Source organism: Nomascus leucogenys, chromosome 17 (assembly GCF_006542625.1).
Source record: "Nomascus leucogenys isolate Asia chromosome 17, Asia_NLE_v1, whole genome shotgun sequence".
NCBI lineage: Eukaryota > Metazoa > Chordata > Mammalia > Primates > Hylobatidae > Nomascus > Nomascus leucogenys.
This window is the reverse complement of record NC_044397.1, coordinates 62,158,402-62,181,792: the sequence shown is the minus strand read 5'-3', so window position 1 is coordinate 62,181,792 and position 23,391 is coordinate 62,158,402. Positions and strand designations below refer to the sequence as shown.

The following is a 23,391-nucleotide window of genomic DNA, read 5'->3' as shown; positions in this document are numbered from 1 at the left end:
GTACACCTTTGCAATATGATGCAGTATTTTTAAATCTTCTTTTAAAATGCTTTTGTCAAAAACTTAAGAATGGCAAATTTTGGCTCATTCGTGTCACTCAATTAGTAAAATGATCACCTTTTAACAAAATCTGCAAAGCCAGTCCTCTTCAGCAAACCCAGCAGCCAAGTCAGATTTCTTCTCTGTTGGGTAATCCTACCTTCCAATTTTTTAGATTCAAACCCTTTGTGTTAATGTGTGTGCTGAGACAGCCATCCCACTTCTGAGGTTGCCTTCTAAGATAAATACACAGGTGAGACACAGAGCTTTGCCATGTTCTCTTGTCTGATGAAATAAAGCTCTTCTGCTGCCAGTGTTTTGTCCTGGGCTCATTGCTCTGCTCTTATGGCCAGCTCTTGCGGGTGCAATTTGGCTTCGCTGGGTAATAGAAGAAACAGGGTCTTCAAAACTTATTACCACTTCTGCCTCCCTGTTGGATAGTAAGCCTTATTATCAAACATAGCAACGTGGCCCAACATGCTCACCTATGACTCTGTTTCCATGCTTTACCCTAAACAAAAATAGTTACAAAGCCAGCAAGATGGGAAACCTTACCAAAGCGCCTCAATGGAAGGAAGCTTCACAAGGCCACGATCTCATGAACTCTTTCTTCATTTTCCAGAAGGTTTTTATTTCCAGAGTCGATGTAAGATTCACAGTGGGGAAGAAATATATCCCTGTTATTTTGAAACATGGGAGAAGGACATTTGTGATAGGGGAGGTGTGTGTGTGTTATTCAGCTTGAAGACCGCGGACAAAAAGTAACAGACTTGCTCTAGGCTGGACTCAAATCCATCACACACTGGCCCTTGGTGTTCCTTTTCATCAAAATGTCCCTTGACTGGCCTGCCCAAGACCCTCCTGCTCTCTGGGTGTGGTGAATTAGAGGACACTCCAATGGAAGAGGCAGTCCCAATCACAGAGCTCTAGAGAAGGGGGTTTGGGAGCTGGAAATGCAGATTTCTGAGTCTTTCTTCTAGAGCTGAGGCTGCGGAAGTCCATGAGCCTGTAGAGGCAGGATGTACAGAGAATTACCTCTGTGCATGTTCATGGGGAAGCATGCTGTATTAAAACAAAAGGAGGAAGGATGCCCAGAAGTCAAATTGGGAATCCACGCTCAATGGGATGCTAGGGGGCTTTTCTGTAAACCTATAATATTTTTAGGGTAATTATGAAAAGATAAACAGTAATGGAACAGCCAGTGTTCATTCATCTTTACATTCCCCATGGTAGATTTGTGACTTAAGGTATGCAAGTGGTAAAGCTGACATTTTCTTCACAATTCCACTTTCCAAGTCTTTTTCCTGCACGAAGTCACCAAAGTAAATCAGCAATTCTCCTAGACTCTAGACTAGGCAACCTTGGTCAGAGAATTTGTCTGCAATGACTTATGTCCAGAGAATGGTCTTGTGTGGAGAGAAATATCTGTGCTGAATTCTTACAACTAAACGAAAAAATATATGCTTGAAGATTTCATTAACATTAGGACATAAAAGCAAAAAGAAAAATGCCTAAATGTCCAAGTATAGATAAAGGACTGACTAAAATAATGGTTCATGTGAGAGGAGTATGACTTACGACTCTGGGGTAGAATCAAATTCCATTTTATCTGTGAGAGCTTCAGAGAAATTCATAACAAGGAGACTTCTGTGTAAAGAGGTTCCTTGATAATAATAAAAATAATACTTAGCCAACACTGAACTACTCATGATGCTCCAGATACTGTTTTAAGCACTTACTCATTTAACCCTCAGAGTAACCCTATGAAATACAAGTAGATGGGAAAGCCAAGGGCTACAGAGGTTGAATAACTTGCTGAAGGATACCTAGCTAGTCAGTGGCACAGCCAGAATTTGAACACAGAGTCTTGTACTAGAGTCTGCACAATGCACACTGTCCTGTCCCAACAGTTTTCTCATTTGTTTTGGTCAAGATCTGTACTCCATAGGATCTCTCTCTCATCAAAAAATTGTGTGTGCATATTTTTGGGCACTAAAAACATGACATCAATAATGACAATAATTACAGAACCAAAAAGAAAAGTATCTTTCTTTTTCCATATTCTTTTTCACATTCATATGCATACGTAATTATTACAAGATTATAATTATAAAATTTTTCTCCTTGCCTTTTTTTTTTTTTTTTTTTTTGAAACAGAGTCTCACTCTATCCCCCAGGCTGGAGTGCAGTGGCGCAATCTCGGCTCACTGCAACCTCTGCCTCCCGGGTTCAAGCGGTTATCATACCTCAGCCTCCCGAGGAGCTGGGAATACAGGCACCCGCCACCATGCCCAGCTAATTTTTGTGTTTTTAGTAGAGATGGGGTTTCACCATGTTGCCAGGCTGGTCTGAACTCCTGACTTCAGTGTCAGGCCTCTGAGCCCAAGCTAAGCCATCATATCCCCTGTGACCTGCATGTATACATCCAGATGGCCTGATGCAAATGAAGAATCAGGAAAGAAGTGAAAATGGCTGATTCCTGCCTTAACTGATGACATTACCTTGTGAAATTCCTTCTTCTGGCTCAGAAGCTCCCCATCTGAGCACCTTGTGACCCCCACCCCTGCCAGCCAGAGGACAACCCCCTTTGACTATAATTTTCCACTACCTACCCAAATCCTGTAAAACAGCCCCACCCCATCTCCCTTCGCTGATTCTCTTTTTGGACTCAGCCCGCCTGCACCCAGATGAAATAAACAGCTTTGTTGCTCACACAAAGCCTGTTTGGTGGTCTCTTCACACAGATGCATGTGACACTCAGGCGATCTGCTTGCCTCGACTTCCCAAAGTGCCGGGATTACAAGGGTGAGCCACCGTGCCCAGCCCTCTCCTTGCCTTCTATACTTATTATATTTCAAATAGTTTTATTTTGCTATATTATCTTTATCATCATCAGTTGTGATAGCTGCAACATGCTACAGGAAGTTGATGTTCTCTAACTTATTGAGACAGTCCTCTCTTAGTTTCCTTTTTGGTGTAATATTGCAAATAATATGGCAGTGAACATCCCATGTATTATTTCTTTCCCTTCTTCGATTATTTTTTAAAGATAATTCCTGGAGTGAGATTACTGAACAAAGGATAAGGATATTTTTTGTTTCTTGTAAGAATAAAGCCACATTACTTTTTTTTTTTCTTGCTTGTCGCCCAGGCTGGAGGGCAGTGGCACAATCTTGCTTATTGCATCTTCTGCCTCCCCAGTTCAAGTGATTCTCCTGCCTCAGCCTCCTGAATAGCTGGGATTACAGATTACAGGCGCCTGCTACCATACCCGGCTAATTTTTGTATTTTTAGTAGAGACGGGGTTTCACCATATTGGCCAGGGTGGTCTTGAACTCCTGACCTGAAATGATCCACCCACCTCAGCCTCCCAAAGTGCTGGTCACTGCTGGTAGCCACCGCTGCCGGCCAAGCCACATCACATTTTAATGGGTAATTGTGTATTGTCATCAGTAACATATCACAAGTATTATTGTATTTTAATGTTACAATCCTTTTGCAGTTGTATACCCCACTTTCTTAAATTGTATATATTTAATAGCTGACAATGCTTGCTATTATGTAATATCTTGTATTCACTATGTTTAGATGTATATTGCTGAGAAAAGCACAAACTGAATTATAAATGGACTCTCTGTCTTACCTAAAGAATTTATTTTGAACTTGTAATAACAAATGAATTGTTGCTTAGCAAGAATGCTGATTGTGACTATTTAGCTCAAGACATCAATAATTCCTGAAGTTCTTGGCAGATTATGGTTAGAACTCTTATACCTCGGCACCATAATAAATACATATTTTTGCCTTCTTCAACAGTAGGTGTCAAAGCAGCTAATTTTGTTGCTCCATCTTTTTTTTTTTTTTTTTTTTTTGAGACGGAGTCTCGCTATGTCGCCCAGGCTGGAGCGCAGTGGCGCAATCTCGGCTCACTGCAAGCTCCGCCTCCCGGGTTCACGCCATTCTCCTGCCTCAGCCTCTCCGAGTAGCTGGGACTACAGGCGCCTGCCACCACGCCCGGCTAATTTTTTTTTATTTTTTTTTTATTTTTAGTAGCGCGCCCGGCCTGCTCTATCATTTTGTTAGTTCATTCTTATCCTGAGGAAATTTCAAAAGAAAGCTTGAAACTGAAGACCATTTTGCATGACTCATGTAAAGTTTGTTGAATAAACAAAATAAACCCATGGCAGTGAAATCACTCCATGATTAGTTGGCAGTAGATTTTGTTCAAGAAACCCTAAGTCATTTTCTTGGTGCATTCGTTTGTCCAGCACTGTATTTTTTGCAAGATGGCAGTTAAAGGCTGCAACTCACTATCAGAGTGCAAATCAAGTGAAAAAAAATCTTATGTTCATTTATTCATTATGTAAATATCTACTGAACACCTTGACTCTGGTGGTGGCCAGTTATACAAGACAGGCATGGCCCTGCCCTCATGGAACTTTTGGCCCAGCTTGGAATTGTCAAAGAAACACAAAGCTGAACACTAGTTAAGGAGACAAGACGGATTCTAGTCAGTACTACTGCAGTAAGGAAGAGACCTCAGTGAAACCTCAGCTCAGCTCCCCTGAGACAAATGTGGTATGTGCTAAAGGAAAGGGACTAAAGGAAGGTAAAGGGGTGGTCTATGGGTTTAGGCCATCTGAGTTTGTTAATTGACACTTACCTGGAGGAGAAACAAAAGTCTCCTATCTTTAGGACAGGACATAGTTTTGCCAACTGGATTAAGGCCCCACAAAGTTAGGATCTTACTGTCCCACAGGAACTGGGAGACAAGAGAGCTATCTCACTGAATATTTGCATTTCAAAGAGATGGCTCCCACATACCTGAGGGGACATTTCTGGGTGGTAGAAGGTTTCAATCTCAAACGGGCACAGAAAGAATATATAATTGCAAGCTTTCTAAAGTAAATGCCCTAAGAAAAGTGAGCTCAGAGGCCTGTCATCAGGTGTTGTCTGAAACAAACAGCAATTTTTTGTTTTTGGAAACGGAGTCTCGCACTGTCGCCCAGGCTGGAGTGCAGTGGTGCGATCTTGGCTCACTGCAACCTTCACCTCCTGGGTTCAAGAGATTCTTTTGCCTCAGCCTCCCAAGTAGCTGGAATTACAGGTGCCTGCCACCATGCCCAGCTAATTTTTTGTATTTTTAATAGAGATGATGTTTCACTATGTTGGCCAGGCTGGTCTCAAACTCCTGACCTCATGATCTGCCTGCCTCGGCCTCCCAAACAAACAATAAATTTTTTCTGCGGCATTGAGTTTTCTCAGGCAGGCATTTTAAGGGGGCTGGAATTGTCATCCTAGGAACACAGCCTGGAACTGATGGGAACTATGCTAGTGTTTATTCAAGACTTTTCCTGTAGTGGGGTGGATGAAATCACTTGTGCTGCAAGTCGTAGTTCTTCTAGGCCAAGGTCAAGGCCTGCTTGAGAACTGTGAATAGAGTCTGGTCAAGGAGAGTCTTTGTCCCAACATTGGCAGTTAAAACAAGGCTCATTGTGTCTGCAGTAAGAATGTCGCGCAGGTTGTACACTCCACAGCATGCCTGGCCATGTGCAGTGGTCTCGTGACCACAGCTGCTTCAGCTGTTCAGAAAATTTCTAATCGGTTCTCCTCAGTTTCATCATGGTCAGTGGACAAGGTCCCTTCTGTCCTACCCCTACTCAAGATCTTCAGGTCCCTTACTCTCATTTTAGGGCAAGATGATGGGGGAGTTATAAGTGCCCAGGGCTGTTGGACGATTTGTGGTCCACAGTGCAGGGGGCCGGGGGCCTCCTACACTGAGCACAGCTGGGCCCCATCTTCCTTCCAGCCTTTCCTTTAGCCCTCCAAGGAGAAGGTCTGTGTTATCCCTCCGTATCCAGGACACCCTCTGTCCCCTGCCACTTCCAGCCCCTGGACACTAAAATTCTCCGTAAGCACACATTGTCTGGCGCTCAGGCTGTGGCTCTTTCTTTCTCCTCTTAGTTTCCTCTTTGCATTGGACTAGGGGAGAAAACCCATCTTTTGGAACTGGAGAGCAAATTAATGTACAGAGGAAACACATGAATTAATACTTTTAGATGAGCCCCCGCCATGTGCACGCACAAGGGAGCATTGTAAGGGTTCTGGTGGTGGAGTTCCAGGAGCTCTGGGAACACACACCAGGAACGCGGCAGCCGATCTGCCGTGGAGTCAAGAGGATCTTCTGGGAGGCTCTGTCATTTCTGTAAATCAAGGGGTTAGGAAGACAGGCGAGAGGAGAGGGAAATGGAATGCGAAGATAAGGGTTGGCCAAAAAGGTCTACCATGCTTTTTTTTTTTTTTTTTTTTTGGTCTTTTATTTTTTGTCTCTTCTGCTCTCTATTGGATCAAACACATTTTGTTTTATAGCTTTCTTTCCTCCCCTCAGTCCCCCACCGGCTTGGAAGTAATGTGTTCTACTTCAATTCTTTAGTGGTTAACTTTCATTTTTTAAGAGGCATAATTAACTTTAGGAACACTGAAACTCATTAATCTCTGTATTGTACTCTAACACCACAAAAGCCTTACAATGCCCAGCTTCCCTCCCCCACCTCCCATACTGGGCGCTGCTTTTATTTCCTTCGTTTTGTAAACTTCCAAATCTGGTCATTTATCATTATTTTTACACTCAGTTCATATTTAAGTGAATCAAAATGTTTGCCAGTTTCATCTCTTCGGATGGTTTCTTAAATCCAATTCACTTCTAGATTCAGTATTCTTTGTGCTAAAATAATCTTTAAGCTATTTAGAATGAAAAACTCTGTCGGTCTTTGTTATGGCTGAGTTAACCTTTATTCTTGAATGACAGACTTGCTAAATATATAATTCTAGGATAGCTGTTGTATTTTCACTTGGCACTTTGAATATATTATTGCATTATCTTCGGAAGTCCTTTGCTGCTTCGTAAAGTGCTTTTGCCTAATTGCCATTACTTTTCAAATTTTTATTTTTTTATTTTTGAGACAGATTCATGCTCTGTTGCCCAGACTGGAGTCCAGTGGTGCGATCTCAGCTCACTGCAACCTCCGCCTCCCGGGTTCAAGCAATTATCCTGCCTCAGCCTACAGAGTAGCTGGGATTACAGGTGCATGCCACCATGCCTGGCTAATTTTTGTATTTTTAGTAGAGATGGGGTTTCACCATGTTGGCCAGGCTGGTTTCGAATTCTTGACCTCAAGTGATCTGCCCGCCTCAGCCCCCAAAGTGCTGGGATTACAGACGTGAGCCACCGCACCCTGCCTAAAATTCTATTTTTAAATTGACAAATAATATTGTACATTCGTGGTATACAAAGTGATGGATAGTGATGCAATCAAGGTAATTAGCATATTTGCTATCTCAAACATTCATCATTTCTTTGTCTTGGAAACATTCAATACCCTCCTTCTATTTAATAGCTATTTGAAATTATATAATATTTTACTTATAATTGTAGTCATCTTACCATGCTATAGAACCTAGAACTGATCCCTCTTGTCTAGCTGAAATTTTATGTCTTTTAACATACCTCTCCCTATTCTTCCCTCCCCCTTCCCTTGTCAGCTTCTAGTATCCTCTGCTCTACTTTTAACCTCTGTGAGATCGACATTTTTAGTTTCCAGGTATGAATGAGAACATATGGTGCCTAACTTTCTATTCCTGGCTTATTGTACTTTAAAAAACATGGAATGCTTCACAGTTTGGCGTGTCATCTCGTGCAGGAGCCATGCTTATCTTCTCTTACTGTTCCAATTCTGGCAGGTGTGTTGCAGAAATGGACACTGCCATTACTTTTGAGATAATCTTTCTTCTCTTGGTAATTAAAGTAGTTGTCTTTTTATGGTCTGCAGGTTTACTAAGCTGTACCTATGTGTAGATTTATTTAATTTATTCTGATTAGGAGTTGTGGTGTTGCCTCAATTAGAAATTCCATTTTTCTTTATATCTGGAAACTTCACCATCATCCCTTCAAACATCCCTCCTCTCCCATTTTCTTTTTCTGTTTCTGGAGCTCCTGTTAATACATAATGGACGTTTTCATTTCTCTTCCCTATTATTGAAACCCTCATATTTTCCAGATCTTTACCTCTTCTTGTGACATCTGAGTGATTTTCTCAAATCTTTTTTCCAATAGACTAATTCTCTGAAGTCTGCTCTTTCAACCGTCTATTGATTTCTCTATTTCAATGGCTAGACGTTTCATTGTAGAATTCCTTTGCTTCTTTTGCAAATCAACTTGGTCTTTTCCCACAGGGTCCTGTTACTATCTTATGACTCCCACATCTTCCTTTACCTTGAAACAATGAAAGGTGACATTCTTATTTTAAGTGTTCTCTTGGGCTGTTTTATTATCCTGAGTTATTGGGGTTAAAGTCTCCCGGTCTTTCACCTGCTGCCTCTCCTGGCGGTTTTCTATCACTGAGAGTCCCCGGGGTCTGGGCCTGGCAGTATCTCCAGGGGACAGCTCACATTCGCCTCTTCTGGGCCTCGTAGGATTCAGCAGTTTAGGGTAATTTTTTGTGTCAGTTTTCAGCTGGGGAAGCAAATGTGTGTCTCTTTACCACCCCCACAGTGTGAGTTCTGGCTTCATTCTCATTGGTGGTTTAGGTCTAGGACATGCTCCTCTTAGGCAATTCCGATCCCTCTTAACCTCTTTGGAGCCACCATTTCCCAGGGCTGGTGGTCAGTGCTGTTTCTTTCCACCGAAGCAACAAGCCAGCCCTCCAAGGTGTCTGGCTTCCAGCATGGAACCAGAGGTCTGGATTCATCTCCCTGTAAGAGCATCAGAAGCCACACACTCCTGGAGGCTGAGGCCCGGGTCTGGCTCTGAAATACCTGTGCCTGCCTCTGGCTTCCATTTTAGCCAAGTCGCCCTGGCTTTTAGAAGATTTTGCTTCGTTCCTGGCACCTCTTTTGATATTGAACTTGGCTATATGCACAAAGCATTACCTCTTATTTAGCATTTTTATGTATCTGAGGCAGGTAGAGCAGGGTTAGGAGTGGGAGAAGGGCAGCCTTTCATGCCAGCTCAGCTTGCCCTGTGGTGTGAGGCCCCAAATTGTTTTATGAAGCCAGCATAACAGTGGCATCAGACCCACTGAGCCCCTCACAATCTTGTCCATGATCGCCATCGTGGTGAATGGTTTCCAGGCAAGACCACATATGGCACGCTGGCCCCCTGAAGACCCACGCTCCCCTGTCCCCTGTTGCTCCTGCTGATCAGAGCCAGAGCTGATGATGCCTTGCAGGCAAGTGTCCTCAGCCAGGGCCTGCGGGTGTGTGACACTCTCCAGGTACCAGGCATCACTCTGCTTCCTGAGCCTCTCACTCTGGATCCGGTTCTCTGCCTTTTTCAGGCCAATGACTATTATTTTATTTCTCAGGGGTATCTCGGGGCTCCTGTCTCCTCTGTAAAGCACTGTCAAATTTATAAGGGAGCTTCTCTCTCTCTCCTGTCTCAAAGAGATTAGAATTTTCAAGAAAGAGCCTCCTTGCCCATTTTTTTCTCTGTGGAAAAAGTTTCAGTTGGAGAGTGATTTCACAGCCATGCTACAACTGGGTAAGATTTGATGGAGACGTACAGATGCAAAGCCCAGGAGTATCAATGTCTTTCCACAAGTCTGCTGGGAAGGAGAAAAGAAAATTGGTTATTTGAGTGAGAGGAATGTGGAGAAGAGTGGACATATCTGAATGCTGGCAGGAAGGAGCTAAAGCAAAACGAGAGGCGGGCATTCCAGAAGAGTGAAGGGAGCATTGATAGAGCAAATCACGAGACGGGCCGGGCACTGGCGTTCACCCCGAGGTCATCTGCTGTGCCCAGTCCCACAGCATCTCTACTTAAGGTGAGGTACTCAATATGTCAGAGCGGAACTTTAACTAAAGGAACACTGCCACCACTCTGAACTTTGGGCTCTTCTCCAAAGCGAAGGTCAGACAGAGTTGAGAGAAACTTAAAATCAACTGCTCTTGATGGTTTTAAGTCAAGAGCCGGGGACTGGCAGTTTCCTGGCCTGAGTGGACCCAGCCATATGTGGGGTCTGAGTGCAGGGCCTTCCTTCCGACAGAAGGATCCCTGCAGCTTGTCCCACTGCCTGGATGGGGAGACCTTGCTGACCAAGGACTCTCTTAACTGGAGGGGTTTCATAGAAGTTGATGTGCCTATTGTCACTGCCCAAAAAGAACTTATTGTGGAGATAGGTCATTGAAAAGGTGCATTGTGATGAGGTGAGAATAGGAAGACTTTCACAGTATGAGGCCCTGGGTGGCTCTGGTGGAACATCATTAAGAGGGGCTCAGGTCATCCTGAGACAGGATTTTTGCATGCCTGGGCCACTGATAGAAGACTCAAGAAGGATCAAGTAGAAGTGAGTGTGTGTGTGTGTGTGTGTGTGTGTGTGTGTGTGTGTGTGTGTTATTGTTACAGGGGTCCTTGCTCTTAGAGCTCCCAAGATGGTGTTGGGCCGCTTCCAAGATGGCTGCAAGCCTCGTGTTCTCTAACCTGGGGTTCTTGGCCTCATGGATTCCAAGGAATGGAATCTGGGGCCATGTGGTGAGTGTTATAGCTCTATTAGAAGCCGTGGGTCATGGAAGAGAACCATGGAACCCAGTGACTAGTGTTCAGCTCGATTAGGATGAACCCGGGCACTTAGCCAAGCAGGAACAATGGCAAGCTTTTAGCCCAATCCAGAGCAGCAATGGGTGCCTCGCTGGAGCAGGAGCACAGAGGACACCCTGCCGGATCCAGAGGGCTAGAAGTCAGTGGTGGGTCTGCGATGGTGGCAAATAGCAGTGGTGGATGGCTAGCGAAAGCTCAGCTCGAGCTGTAACAAACACGGACCAGAAGAGTGTGCAGTTGCAAGATTTAATAGACTGAAAACAGAGCTCCCATACAAAGGGAGGGGACCCAAAGAGGGTAGCCATTGCCGGCTGGAATGCCTGGGTTTATATCCCGATCATTGTATTGTCCCTCCCTCTGTGCTCTCAGGTGATAGATGATTGGCTATTTCTTTACCTCCTGTTTTTGCCTAATTAGTATTTTAGTCAGCTCTCTGATTAGTCGGGTGTGAGCTAAGTTGCAAGCCCCATGTTTAAAGCTGGATGCGGTCACCTTCCCAGCTAGGCTTAGGGATTCTTAGTCGGCCTAGGAAATCCAGCTAGTCCTGTCTCTCAGTATGGAGGCAGGTAGGCTAAATATCAGGATGAAAAATCCAACCTTTACCATTTTATGTAAATAAAATTGCTTTTGGCTTATTCAGGCCGTTCCCATTGTTTAAGTCCCATCTGACACATCACCTTTCTCCTCTGTGAATGAATGAACCAGTTCTGTAAGTATCCAAGTGTGAATGCTCCGTGTGGGCACCATGTGGGTGCTAGGGATGCAGGGAGAGTTGGGATTGATCATCTCTGTCCTCAGGGAACTCACAGTCTCATGGCACAGTGTCCTCCCACCAGAGGGCATGATTCCCAGGGGTAAAAGACTTTCCAAGGGGGACTGAAGCATGGAGATTCTATGGAATCCTGTCCTCAAAACCTCAACTTCTATCTATTCTTTTCTAAAATTGACCTGCTAGAATAAACCTGTGTTCATAATAACCCTTCACAAAAGGGGGGCGTTCCGCCTTGCCTCCCTCAAATTTTACCTGTGCATTACCCACAGAGCATAAAACTTTGAGGATATTGAACAAAGGGAAAACCTTTTTCAAAATAATAAATCAAGACATCATAAACCCTTTGAGCTTCCCTTCTGTTTCTGCCTTATACAGCTCAGCTAAGAATAAAGGGTGGTGTTAGAAGGGGATGCTTTGTCCTGCATGTTTGTGATGTTTGGAATTCTTCAGATGTATGGTATGTGGAGTAATGACAAGTTTCATTTTAATGACTTTGCCTCTGCCTGTCTACTATGCAAGGAGTTCTTAAGGGAGACTTACAGGAGAACAAGGCAAAGGGAGCACTGTAAGAAAGACTCAATATTGGAAACAACCCCTACCCATATTTAAATGTAAGCATTTCTTTACACCTGTCCTCAGCACTCATCCCTCAGCTAAGAGAACAGTCTCTTCAAAGAGATTTTTGCTATTGATTCTTGTAAACACAGTTGTGATGTTTCCTGAACTATCAACAATTTCAAGACTATTAAATGAAATGCATGAATAAAACTTTTACCCAATCTCTCTCTGATTAGGGTTGTGTTATTAAGGTAGTCAAAATCTGATTTATCAAATCAGATCATACACTCTTTATTTACAGTCATTTGCCATCTTATAGAACATTCAATAATTTTTGCCTGCTATTAATACAAAACAAAATTATATACTAGCTGCTAGACTGATAATTTTTAGCAAAATATTCTTTTCACTTTTTAAAATATATAAATTATGTTATAATTATGTTTAACAAGACTATTGGAGTTATTTCTGGTATTTATACATGAGACTCATTTAACTGTCCCTCAAAACCAAATCATATGCACACAATTACAGAAGGGAGGCCAAGGCTATTATGCTGCACTCTTCTTAAGTAACTGGTAATTTTAGCTGCAAATTACATTGCACTATAGCAAATTAAGTAATGAGAATGATTTATTATCTTGTTTATAGAACTTACTTTAAAATGGATAAATATATTAGATCTTCATTATTTTAATCTTACTGGAATGTCTAAGTACTCTAACTTACAAATTGCATCTTTTACTTTATTTCCAGTCATATTTCTAATATTCTTTAAAATGTACATTAACACATTTATCTGGATTTAAAAATGAAGTCAGACATTTTTCTGAAAAAGATCTTATTTGGCTAGTTGGTTTGACAAACAGGACTGGCTTTGCCATTTATATTATATGGTAGATATTTTCCACAAATAGAACGACTAAATCTGTAGCTCTAAGATTATGACAAAAGTATATTTAAAGCATGAGCTAAGATTAAATCATGTTATTACAATATTATATCAGTAAAAGAGTAATGAGATTAGTAATATGTCAATTTTCTTGCTTTTTCATGAGTTAATTTATGTATTTCTCAGTGAAAGAATAGCAGGTGTAATTATCCATCATCTGATAAGGCATGGTAAGTCTTTTTTATATACTTCCCAGAAAGTGCATGACTCTGGGACTGGGTAACAAATCTTGCCCCAAGTGAGGTGTTTTCAAGTTCTTTACGTTCATCAAACTGAAGCAGGACTGACTTGATTGAGTTATTGACTTGTAAATCATTAAAGATGATTTCATGATAAGAGACTTTATCATAAATGACATGTGCTTATTTTGTTTGGATCAACTGTGTACTACTGATGATAACTCTAACAATACTAATTGGTTACTCAACCTGGAAGAAATGGTTTAACACTTAGAACTGGTGATCATAAGAATTTTTTTTTTTTTGAGACAGAGTCTCGCTCTGTCGCCCAGGCTGGAGTGCAGTGGTGCAATCTCCGCTCTATGCAAGCTCTGCCTCCCGGGTTCACGCTATTATCCTGCCTCAGCCTCCTGAGTAGCTGGGACTACAGGTGCCTGCCACCACGCCTGGCTAATTTTTTGTATTTTTAGTAGAGATGGGGTTTCACCGTGTTAGCCAGGATGGTCTCGATCTCCTGACCTCATGATCCACCCGCCTCAGCCTCCAAAAGTGCTGGGATTACAGGCGTGAGCCACTGTGCCCGGTCAATAATTTTTTTAAAAATTAAATTTAAATCTTTATACATATTTTTATCACAGAAAAGAATGATATAATTAATAAAAGAGTTTACATCATAAATAGCGATAGCACTAGGAAGAAATTTTGTTGGGGACTTAGAATGGGAATATGATTGCAATGAGAAAAACAAAAGGTATAAAGTTTCTATGTGATCAAATCAGTATGTATTTTTTCAGGAAATTAAACATTTCATCAGGATTTTGGAATTTATTATATTAGACCTTTAGAGACCTTTATTTTAATTCTTTAAAAGCTGTTTTCCCTATTGGTGGTGATTCTAATCTTCTATATTACTGGTATTGTTTACTTGCTTTTTCCCTCTAGTTTTTCTTTTCTAATTGAAATACACATGTATTTCTATAGTTTTTCTAGTTTTTCATATATATTTCTCTCGAATTTTTATAGTTATTTTTCATTTTTTCAAATATATTTTTTCTGTTTTTATACATGGATGTACATACATGTAAAATTAGAGAAAATAAAGCAAATAAACAATATTAGAAATGTGAAAGGAGATTATAACTGTCCTTGATAGGGAAAACAGCTTTTAAAGAATAAAAGAATGCCATCTAAAGAACTAGAGTAATAAATATCATAATAAATAACTTAGGAAATAATACATTCAAGTATATATTCAAATAACTTTTCTGAGTAATAGGTACAAAAAACTAGACAAATTAGAGTTTCATGTGCGTGTCTGTGTATATGCGTCTATATATCCTTGTCAAAAAACAGCTGTTTAATTTAGATGGCAACGCTACTCTCCCCTGCCCCTGTTTTGTTTTGTTTTGTTTTTATTGTTCTGTTGTGGTGGTGGTGGTGATTGTTGGTATGTCAGTCAGGATCCAGTCAGGAAATTATGGCAAACTCAAGGTGGCTAATTTAAGGAGCATTTCATAAAAGGACTGTTGACCAAGGCATGGGCAGAGCACAGGAGACGGCAGGGTGGCTGGGCAGGCATGAGCTGATGTAGGTGGGCACGGGCACTAGCCCAGAAGGAGGAGGAGCCCCCAGAGATGGGCCAGCTCACAGCCCACAGTGAGGGAATCATGTGGGGGCATGCTCTGACGTTGCACTTCTCCCTCCCTCCAGTCTTCTGTGTGTTCCACGTTGGCTGAACCCAACTGGGAGGCAGCGGGTGAGGGGGCCCATGAATGCTTCCTCCCAGTCAGCGTCCCAGGACCCAGGGCAGGAAGAGCAAAGTGGGACGGAGAGGCAGGTGCAAGGTAGCCTACACCTTTGGGGTATTTATTCACTTACTCTTCCTGCTCTCCTTGGGTTTGCTTTGCTCTTTTTATGCTGATTTTAAAAAATATAAGGATTGAATTTTCAGGTTCTTGATTTACATTCTTCTTGTTTTCTAACACTAGCAGCTAAACTATACAATATTTAATTACCAGTGACTGTATAGGCACTGCCTAGTCAGAATGCACACTGCCCTTGGGACTCCTGGAGAGCCCTTGCTGTGCCCGCATTAACCCTTTAGCTGCTGCACCTTGCGAGGGTTGATTGTCCCGAGAGAGGCTGAAAGCTGTGCTGTTTTCCAATCCTCACAGAAGCGTTGCCCTGTCCTAACAGTCAGCACGGCTGACCCAGCCAGTGCTGGCTAGACGGCAATCCTATGTAATGCTATGGATTCCACTGTTGCACATAATTTTATTTGTATTCCTTTTGTGGCATTCTCATTGTCTTTCATTTCTGAGCAGTATGTAATTGCAATTTAAAATTCCCTTTTAACCAAAGGTTAAATCGTTAACAAATGATTAAGGTATTTTTAAACTTGAAACTTGTATTATTAATACAATATCTGTCCTAGTTGCTTTGCAGTCAGAAAATGTTATCACCACCCTTTATGCATTTCGTAATTTATCAAGGTTTTCTTTGAGGCCTTTGTATAATCAATTTTTGGTAAATGGTCCATGGATATTAGAACACAGTCTATTCTTTGATTGTAAAGATCTTGAAAGACATCTACTTAACTGATATTATTTAAATCAGAGTCCCTGTATACTGTTATATTTTATCAAATTGATGTGTCAAATGCTGAAGGAGTTAGGTCAACATCCTCTGCCATCCTGTGCCTCCCTCTGTAGCTTTGTTCTGGTCACTGCTGTCTCCAAGGATGTATAGGGCCAATGTTCAGAGACCAGGCAGAGGAGTGGGGCAGACAGAGACCACTGTAGTTTCTTCAAACTGTCTGACCCCATGACAGAGAGATGTTGTACAGTTTATGGAAGTAGTCTCTGGCCCTGAGTCAGGGAGAAGAGAGAATAGGAAGTCATATGAGTCTGTCATTTTATATGGTCTTTGTTTTATAAGATGAAAGCTGAGTCTGGTGAGATGAAGCAGGCCTTTTTGTTGTTGTTGTTGAGACAGAGTCTTGCTCTGTCACCCAGGCTGGAGTGCAGTGGTGCGATCTGGGCTCACTGCAACCTTCGCCTTCCAGGTTCAAGCGATTCTTCAGCCTCAGCCTCCTGAATAGCTGGACCACAGGTGCGCGCCACCATGCCCAGCTAAGTTTTGTATTTTTAGGAGAGATGAGTTTTCACCATATTGGCCAGGATGATCTTGAACTCCTGACCTCGTGATCCACCTGCCTCAGCCTCCCAAAGTGCTGGGATTACAGGCGTGTGCCACCGTGCCCAGCTGAAGCAGGTTTTTAATGCTTTAAAGGTTTTTGCTGTGGCAGAAGGCAGTCCATCCACCTTAGCCATCAGCACCATTGAGTTTTTCTCTTTCCTGGATCATGGTAAGCTGAAGATGTTGCCTGGTACTGCTCCCCAGATGCTGTGTTAGCTCCAGGGACAAAGGTATCCACTAGCCCACATCCTGCTTCCCTTTAGCAGTGTGGCAAATGCAGTGTATTTTTTTTTTTTTTTCCTGAGAGTCTTGCTCTTTCCCCCAGGCTGGAGTACAGTGATGCGATCTCAGCTCACTGCAACCTCTGCCTTCCGGGTTCAAGTGATTCTCCTGCTTCAGCCTCCCAAATAATTGGGATTACAGGCACCCACCATCATGCCCGGTTAACTTTTGTAATTTTAGTAAAGACAGGGTTTCACCATGTTGCCCAGGCTGGCTTCAAACCCCTGGCCTCAACTGATCCTCCCACCTCAGCCTCCTAAATTGCTGGGATTACAGGCGTGAGCCACCACTCCCATCTGCAGTGTAATCTTAAAGCATCCTTGCACCAGAGGGACCAGCTGTCAAGGGTTCTATGGCTCACAGTCTGGTCATAGTGGCAGCATTAGAGTGCTTTCTGACACAATTTTAATAGCTCCTTCTGTGATCACACTCTCCTGTTTGTGTCCCATCCCTAGGCCAGGCACACATTTTAATGACAGCAACTTATTACCAAGTACATGAAAAAAGTGAGCCCTTTATCTAATAAAATTTTTTAATACTAGAATAAATTTAAACACTCACTTAGCTTTCTCATCTCTTCATGTTTTGCTGCATAGGCACTTTATACTTGAGTTCTGACCCTGAGCCCACACTGTAAATTAAAATTGAGTCTCAGTTAGCTATGTAAAATACACTTTGGGTTCCAGCTAAATGAAGTCCCTTTCTGGGAATACAGATAAGGAATAAGAAACATGTTTCTTTCTATTTCAAGTGCATGAGTTCTGGTAACTAGGGTAGGTGTTGGATTATAGTTGAATGTCTATATCAAATTAATGAGAGATACTGTTGCTGCTTTTCATCTGTAGATGAATTGGGGTACCCTTGAAAGCAGGGAATGTCTCACTGCCTCCAGAATCATTCATTGCGAGGAAGTGAAACCTACCTGAGCTAATTTCAAATGACCATAAAAGGGGGAAGAGGAGACAAGGATCAGTATAATAAGATTATACAGCAGACAGCTTTACTTGCAAAATGATGAGGGGCTTAGGCATCTCTCCTCTTCTCTTTCTGAACTATATGCCTATTTCTTGGCCATGTCCTTACACAGCTCTTGGCGTATGGTTTGGAGGACTTCACAGAATTAACACCCACCACTCATGTCTTTTAGAATTATCAGGAAAGGAACTATTTTTGGTCACTGAGCATCTAATTAATTAGCTCCTTTGGGTGCCATGTCTGTCTCTGGCCCAAGAGCGGTGTTATCTAGCACAAGCCTGGCCACCAGCACCCAATCCTTCTGGGGCTGGAGAGTGCAGGATTTCCTGGAAGAAAAGCCTCCCAGGGAGGCTTGTGGGGTCCAGTAGAGGGAATGGGGGCACGGCACCAGCTAGGTATTAGGAAGAGTTTTAGATTCCCCTGTGGAAGAAAGCTGTGTAAATGGCCCAAAGAAGTCTGTGTCAAAAAGGATTTTGAAGCTTTAGAAACAGGATTTTGTAGGTGAAAACTGATAGTTCATCTTGTATTTTTAACTTAAAAAATCAATACCACAATGCTGGGCCATTCAGTGTAAGATATATTTAGATCACGGATTGAATTGTTATTCCTGAGCAGCAATATGATCCAATGGAAGGTGAGAGGAGGCAGGAGGCCTCACTGCTTTCTCCCGCAGCAGCACTGGGTCACCTTGAGAACCTACTCATCTGAACCTCTTAGAGCTCGGTATTTTTTTCCAAACAAGAGGGCAAGACGTATCACGGACCTGAACACAGCAGTGGTTTAGGATATCACATCTTGGATGTGCATCTTTATCTTAGAAGCAACTGGGTCCTGATAACACATTTTGGTGGAGAAGGGAAGGAAGCAAGGAATGGGGTATGGCAGGGCAGAGGGAATGAACCTGGCCACAGTGTGCCTGTGACCAGCAGTATAGATCACAGTGTCTTAGAAGGCACAGCAAAGCTGGCTTTGGGCAGCATTTATACCTAGGGCGTTTTACTGATGGGCTGATAAAGCCACCCTCATCTTCTGGATTCATAGTTCTTGATGAACAAAGCCCAAGGGAAAAGAGCATGTCATGGTTTAAGAGGTTCGTTAATTTGGAGCAAGTCCCCAGCCAGGGTTGGAAGGTGTATAGAGAAAGTGATACAATGAGTGGAGGAACATGAGGGCTCTTGTCTCATGTGATTTAGATAAAATGACACGGACACACATGGAGTAGTTTTAAGGAGCGGAGAGTTTAATAGACAAGAAAGAAGAAGAAAGAAGGAAGAAGCTCCCCTGTACAGAGACACAGAGAGCAGGGCTCCAAAGCCAAGAGAGGGAACTCACGTGTGGGGGACACCAGCCAGGTATATAAACAGGCTGGAGGAGGTGGTGTCTGATTTGCAGAGGGCTCAGGGGATTGGTTTGACCAGGCATGTCATTCATGTAGCCTGCGAAAAAAACTTGCCTTCCCACCCTAGCTGTTTTTTTTTTTTTTTTTTTTTTTGAGACGGAGTCTCGCTCTGTCGCCCAGGCTGGAGTGCAGTGGCGCAATCTCGGCTCACTGCAAGCTCCGCCTCCTGGGTTCACACCATTCTCCTGCCTCAGCCTCTCCAAGTAGCTGGGATTACAGGCGCCTGCCACCACGCCCAGCTAATTTTTGTGTGTCTGTGTGTGTGTTTTTAGTGGAGACGGGGTTTCACCGTGGTCTCGATCTCCTGACCTCGTGATCCGCCCACCTCGGCCTCCCATAGTGCTGGGATTACAAGTGTGAGCCACCGCGCCCGGCCCCACCCTAGCCTTTTAATATGCAAATACAGGGCACCATGATGTTCTACACATGTGGGGATATGTGGGAGTGGCCATGTTGCCAGGCACATGTGGGGGCAAGGGCAAGAGGACAATGGTGGGAATCGCAGTGTTGGATGGACCCAGTTTCTAATGGCCTGTATTTGCATATCAAAGGTTGCCAGCCAGGATCTAAGACCCAGGGCTTTCCTACTGGACAAGAAATGTTTCTGGAGCTTTTTTCAAAAACAAAAACTTTCCAAGGACCCCTTTTCCTCTCTATCTGCCTAAAATAATTTCTTAATAACTTCTACTGTAGCAGGACAAGCAGCAGACAAAACCCCTCAGACACTGAGTTAAAGAAGGAAGGGCTTTATTCAGCTGGGAGCTTCGGCAAGACTTATGTCTCCAACAACTGAGCTCTCCAAGTGAGCAATTCCTGTCCCTTTTAAGGGCTTACAACTCCAAGGGGATCCATGTGAGAGGGTCATGATCAATTGAGCAAGCAGGGGGTATGTGACTAGGGGCTGCATGCACCAGTAATTAGAATGGAACAGAATAGGACAGGGATTTTCACAGTACTTTTCTATACAATGTCTGTAATCTATAGATAACATAACCGATTAGGTCAGGGGTCGATCTTTAACTACCAGCCCAGGGTGTGGGGCCAGGCTGTCTGCTTGTGGATTTCATTTCTGCCTTTTAGTTTTTACTTCTTCTTTCTTTGGAGGCAGAAATTGGGCATAAGACAATATGAGAGGTGGTCTCCCCACTTACTACCACAAAAGGTTCTTTTGTGGGCAGGAAATGGACAGTCTCAGTAAGCTGGGCCAGCCCTCCAGTGCCGTGCTGCTGGGGAAACTGAGGAGGGCTCCTGCAGTGAGTTCTGACACCAACTACCTGGGGCTGGGCCAGACTTCACAAGTCAACACTGTCCCCTACACACTGCCACAAGGCCATGCGCCCCAGGCCACCCACACTTCTACCAGCTGGCTACAAATTTAGGAGTTCCTAGTACCCCTTAGGTTTGCTAATTTACTAGAATAACTTTCAGAACACAGGAAAGTGGTATACTTATTATTACAGTTTTATTATAGCAAAAGGAGACAAATCAGAACCTGCCAAAAGAAGAGCTGCATAGGGTGAGGTCTGGAAGCACCTAGAATGCAACGCTTCCTGTGTCCTCTCCCTGTGGGGTCAGGATGCATTACCCTCCCAGCACAGAGTATTGCCAGTAGGGACACTCACCTGAGTCTTCATGTCCAGAGTTGTTATTGGAGTTTCATATGAAGGCATAGTTGACTGAATCATTGGCCATGTGGCTGACCTCAATCACCAGCTCCTCTCCAGAGATCAGGCCGATGTCACGTGACTCAGAGACACAACACTCTAATCGCAGCCCTCATCCTAAGTCATCTCTTAGGCGTAAGCTAACTAGGAGCCCACCAGCTCTAGCATAAATTATTAGAGCCTGCCATGAATAACAAAGGCACTACTATCATCCAAGAAATTCCAGGGATTTAGAGGCTACCTCCCAGGAATTGGAAACGAAGTCCAGCCAAACTCTAGGACACAGGAATCCCAATCATTTTTGGCTGAGCAGGTATATTAAAGAAAATGTTGACGTGTGGGTGCCTGGGCCTGGCAACCAGATAGTAGCTTTAGGGCAGCCACCAATCCCTTCCACCCCCATGGCCTGCCCTAGAACAAAGGAGAGAAGGGAGACCAGTTTCTTGTGAGCTTTCCATTATGGTATCCCTTGGCTTTAAAAATGGGCAGAGCTGGGCCAGAAATTCACAGGCCTCCCTTTGCAGACCAGGTGTGGCTGGTTCACAGAAGGAAGCCATTAGAAATGCATATTCATGATCATGATTCCTACTGCTGGAGAGGGACCATTTGGGCTCAGCATTTAGTGCCCACCTCTACAAGACACTGTGGGCTTGATGAATGTTTTAAAGAATCTTTCTTCTAGCGACCTGGAAGCACCTTGAGTACTATTTGGTAAGGGGACAGTACATTATACTTTTGTTACTTGCATCCCTTATAGAATAGTAGGGTTAATTACCTGGGCTTTAGGGCTAAGAGAGTTTAGCTGTGAGGCAACAGTTGCCAGGGGTCCCATTTCACATACACTAGAAGAATGTGATGGTACCTGGCACCACATCTAGAGGATTAGGGAGATTCTGTGGTTTCTGACACTGTGTTTCCAGGGTCATTTTATATTTTGATCTCTTTAGGCCAAGGATGAAATATGTACCAATCAATCAGAGAAGATACTTGAAATGAAGCCTATTTACCCTTCCTAACCCTAATCAGAACCATAATTTTTAAAATCTCCTTATTTCTTAAAGCTCCTAATGCTAAGCCTTGTGTACTAAGTGCTCAGTAAGTATTTGCTAAACTAAATGTCAGAGGGATTAGGATTTTTTTTTTCTTTTTTAGGCAGCCTGTTGCCCAGGCTGGAGTGCAGTGGCACGATCTCGGCTCACTGCAAGCTCCGCCTCTCGGGTTCACTCCATTCTCCTGCCTCAGCCTCCCGAGTAGCTGGGACTACAGGCACCCACCACCATGCTGAGCTAATTTTTTGTATTTTTAATGGAGATGGGGTTTCATCATGTTAGCCAGGATGGTCTCGATCTCCTGACCTCGTGATCTGCTTCGGCCTCCCAAAGTGCTGGGATTACAGGCCTGAGCCACTGTGCCTGGCGGGATTAGTTTTTAATTGTTGAGCTGACAGCATTTTATCATCGTAGGTGGCAATGCCAAATGACTGTTGCAGAGACGATTATGAGATGCAGATCCTCGTTACTCAAAATGTAGTCCTTGGACCAGAGTGTCCTCACCTGGTAGCTCAATAAAAATGCTTAGTCTCAGACCTACTGAATCAGAATCTGCATTTTAACAAGATCTGCAGGCCATTCATATGGACATTAAGGTTTAAAAGTTCCTGTAGACCAGCATTCCTCAACTGTCATGGCACATTAGAATCTCAGAGCAATTAGGTCAGAATTTCTGGGGTTGGAACCCAGGCTTCAGTACTTAGTAAAGCTCTTCAGGAAAACCACTGAGGTAAGCATTGCAAATCACCAGGAAGTAGCCTGAATCCATTCAGAGAACCTGGGGGTTTTTTGCTCTGAAAATAAGAAGCCGAATACTCATGAACCAAGTCAGCTTTCCTTCCAATAAAATCTGGTTCCATCTCTGTATTTTGCACATCTTTCGAAGATTATGCCAACAATCTTTGAAAGATTATGGAACTGTTCTATGTCCAGAAGGTACTTTGTATAAGAAGGATTGCATTTGGGGCCTTTTTAATCTAGGATCAGATGTTTTCAAAATGTTGACTCTGAAGAGGATTGAAATGCCTTGAGGAAGAGCACAAGAAATGTACGATGCATCTTTCTGGGGTGAGATCTTTTGATCATATTTTCTTCAGCTGCTACTGCTGAATTAGAGTCTAAAGATATTGTTCTTCTTCCATAGAGAGCCAAGTTCAGTAGGGGGCAGCTTGCTAACACACGAGTTTCAAATTATGCAATTGGTCTGGAAACCTGACATGTGTGAGATTTGCAGCATTCAGTCTATCTTCCCATGGTCACAGGTGACCTTCCCCACTCTTCCTTTCCCTGAGCTCTTACCATTGGGCTGTCTCAGGGCTCAGGGCTGTGATCTTCTCTCCTGTCTCCACTCCCTGCCCTGGTCATCCCATCCCGTCTCATGACCTATTTCACCTGTGCACTGGTGACACAAATTTTCATTTCCATCCCACATCTCCTTCTTGAATGCCAGACTTCTTTTTCTGCCACCACTTGGATGTCTAAGAAGAATTTCAAACAGAAAATGTCCAAAACCAAACTCTTGTTTTTCTTCTCCAAGCCTCCCCTGCCTACTTCCTCATCTTAGTTCATGGCCAATCCATTCTTCCAATTCACTCAGGTTAAAAACTGAAGTCATCCTTCTCTTTCTATCCTGCTCCACATTCAATCAAGCAGCAGATGCTTTGCTTTTATCATCAGCTTCTCACCACCATCCTGGTTCAGACCACCACTATTTCTCACCAGACCTATTG

General features: G+C 43.2%; 1 protein-coding gene and 1 non-coding gene across 9 annotated transcripts in view; one reads left to right on the top strand and one right to left on the bottom strand.

Moving 5' to 3' along the window:
* HECW1 (HECT, C2 and WW domain containing E3 ubiquitin protein ligase 1) overlaps positions 1-23,391 on the top strand; it is a 464,866-nt gene that overhangs the window by 90,471 nt on the left and 351,004 nt on the right. The window lies entirely within an intron of this gene.
* Positions 7,696-7,800, bottom strand: LOC115831015. The gene has a single exon (XR_004026571.1). It is a non-coding gene; the product is annotated as a U6 spliceosomal RNA (small nuclear RNA).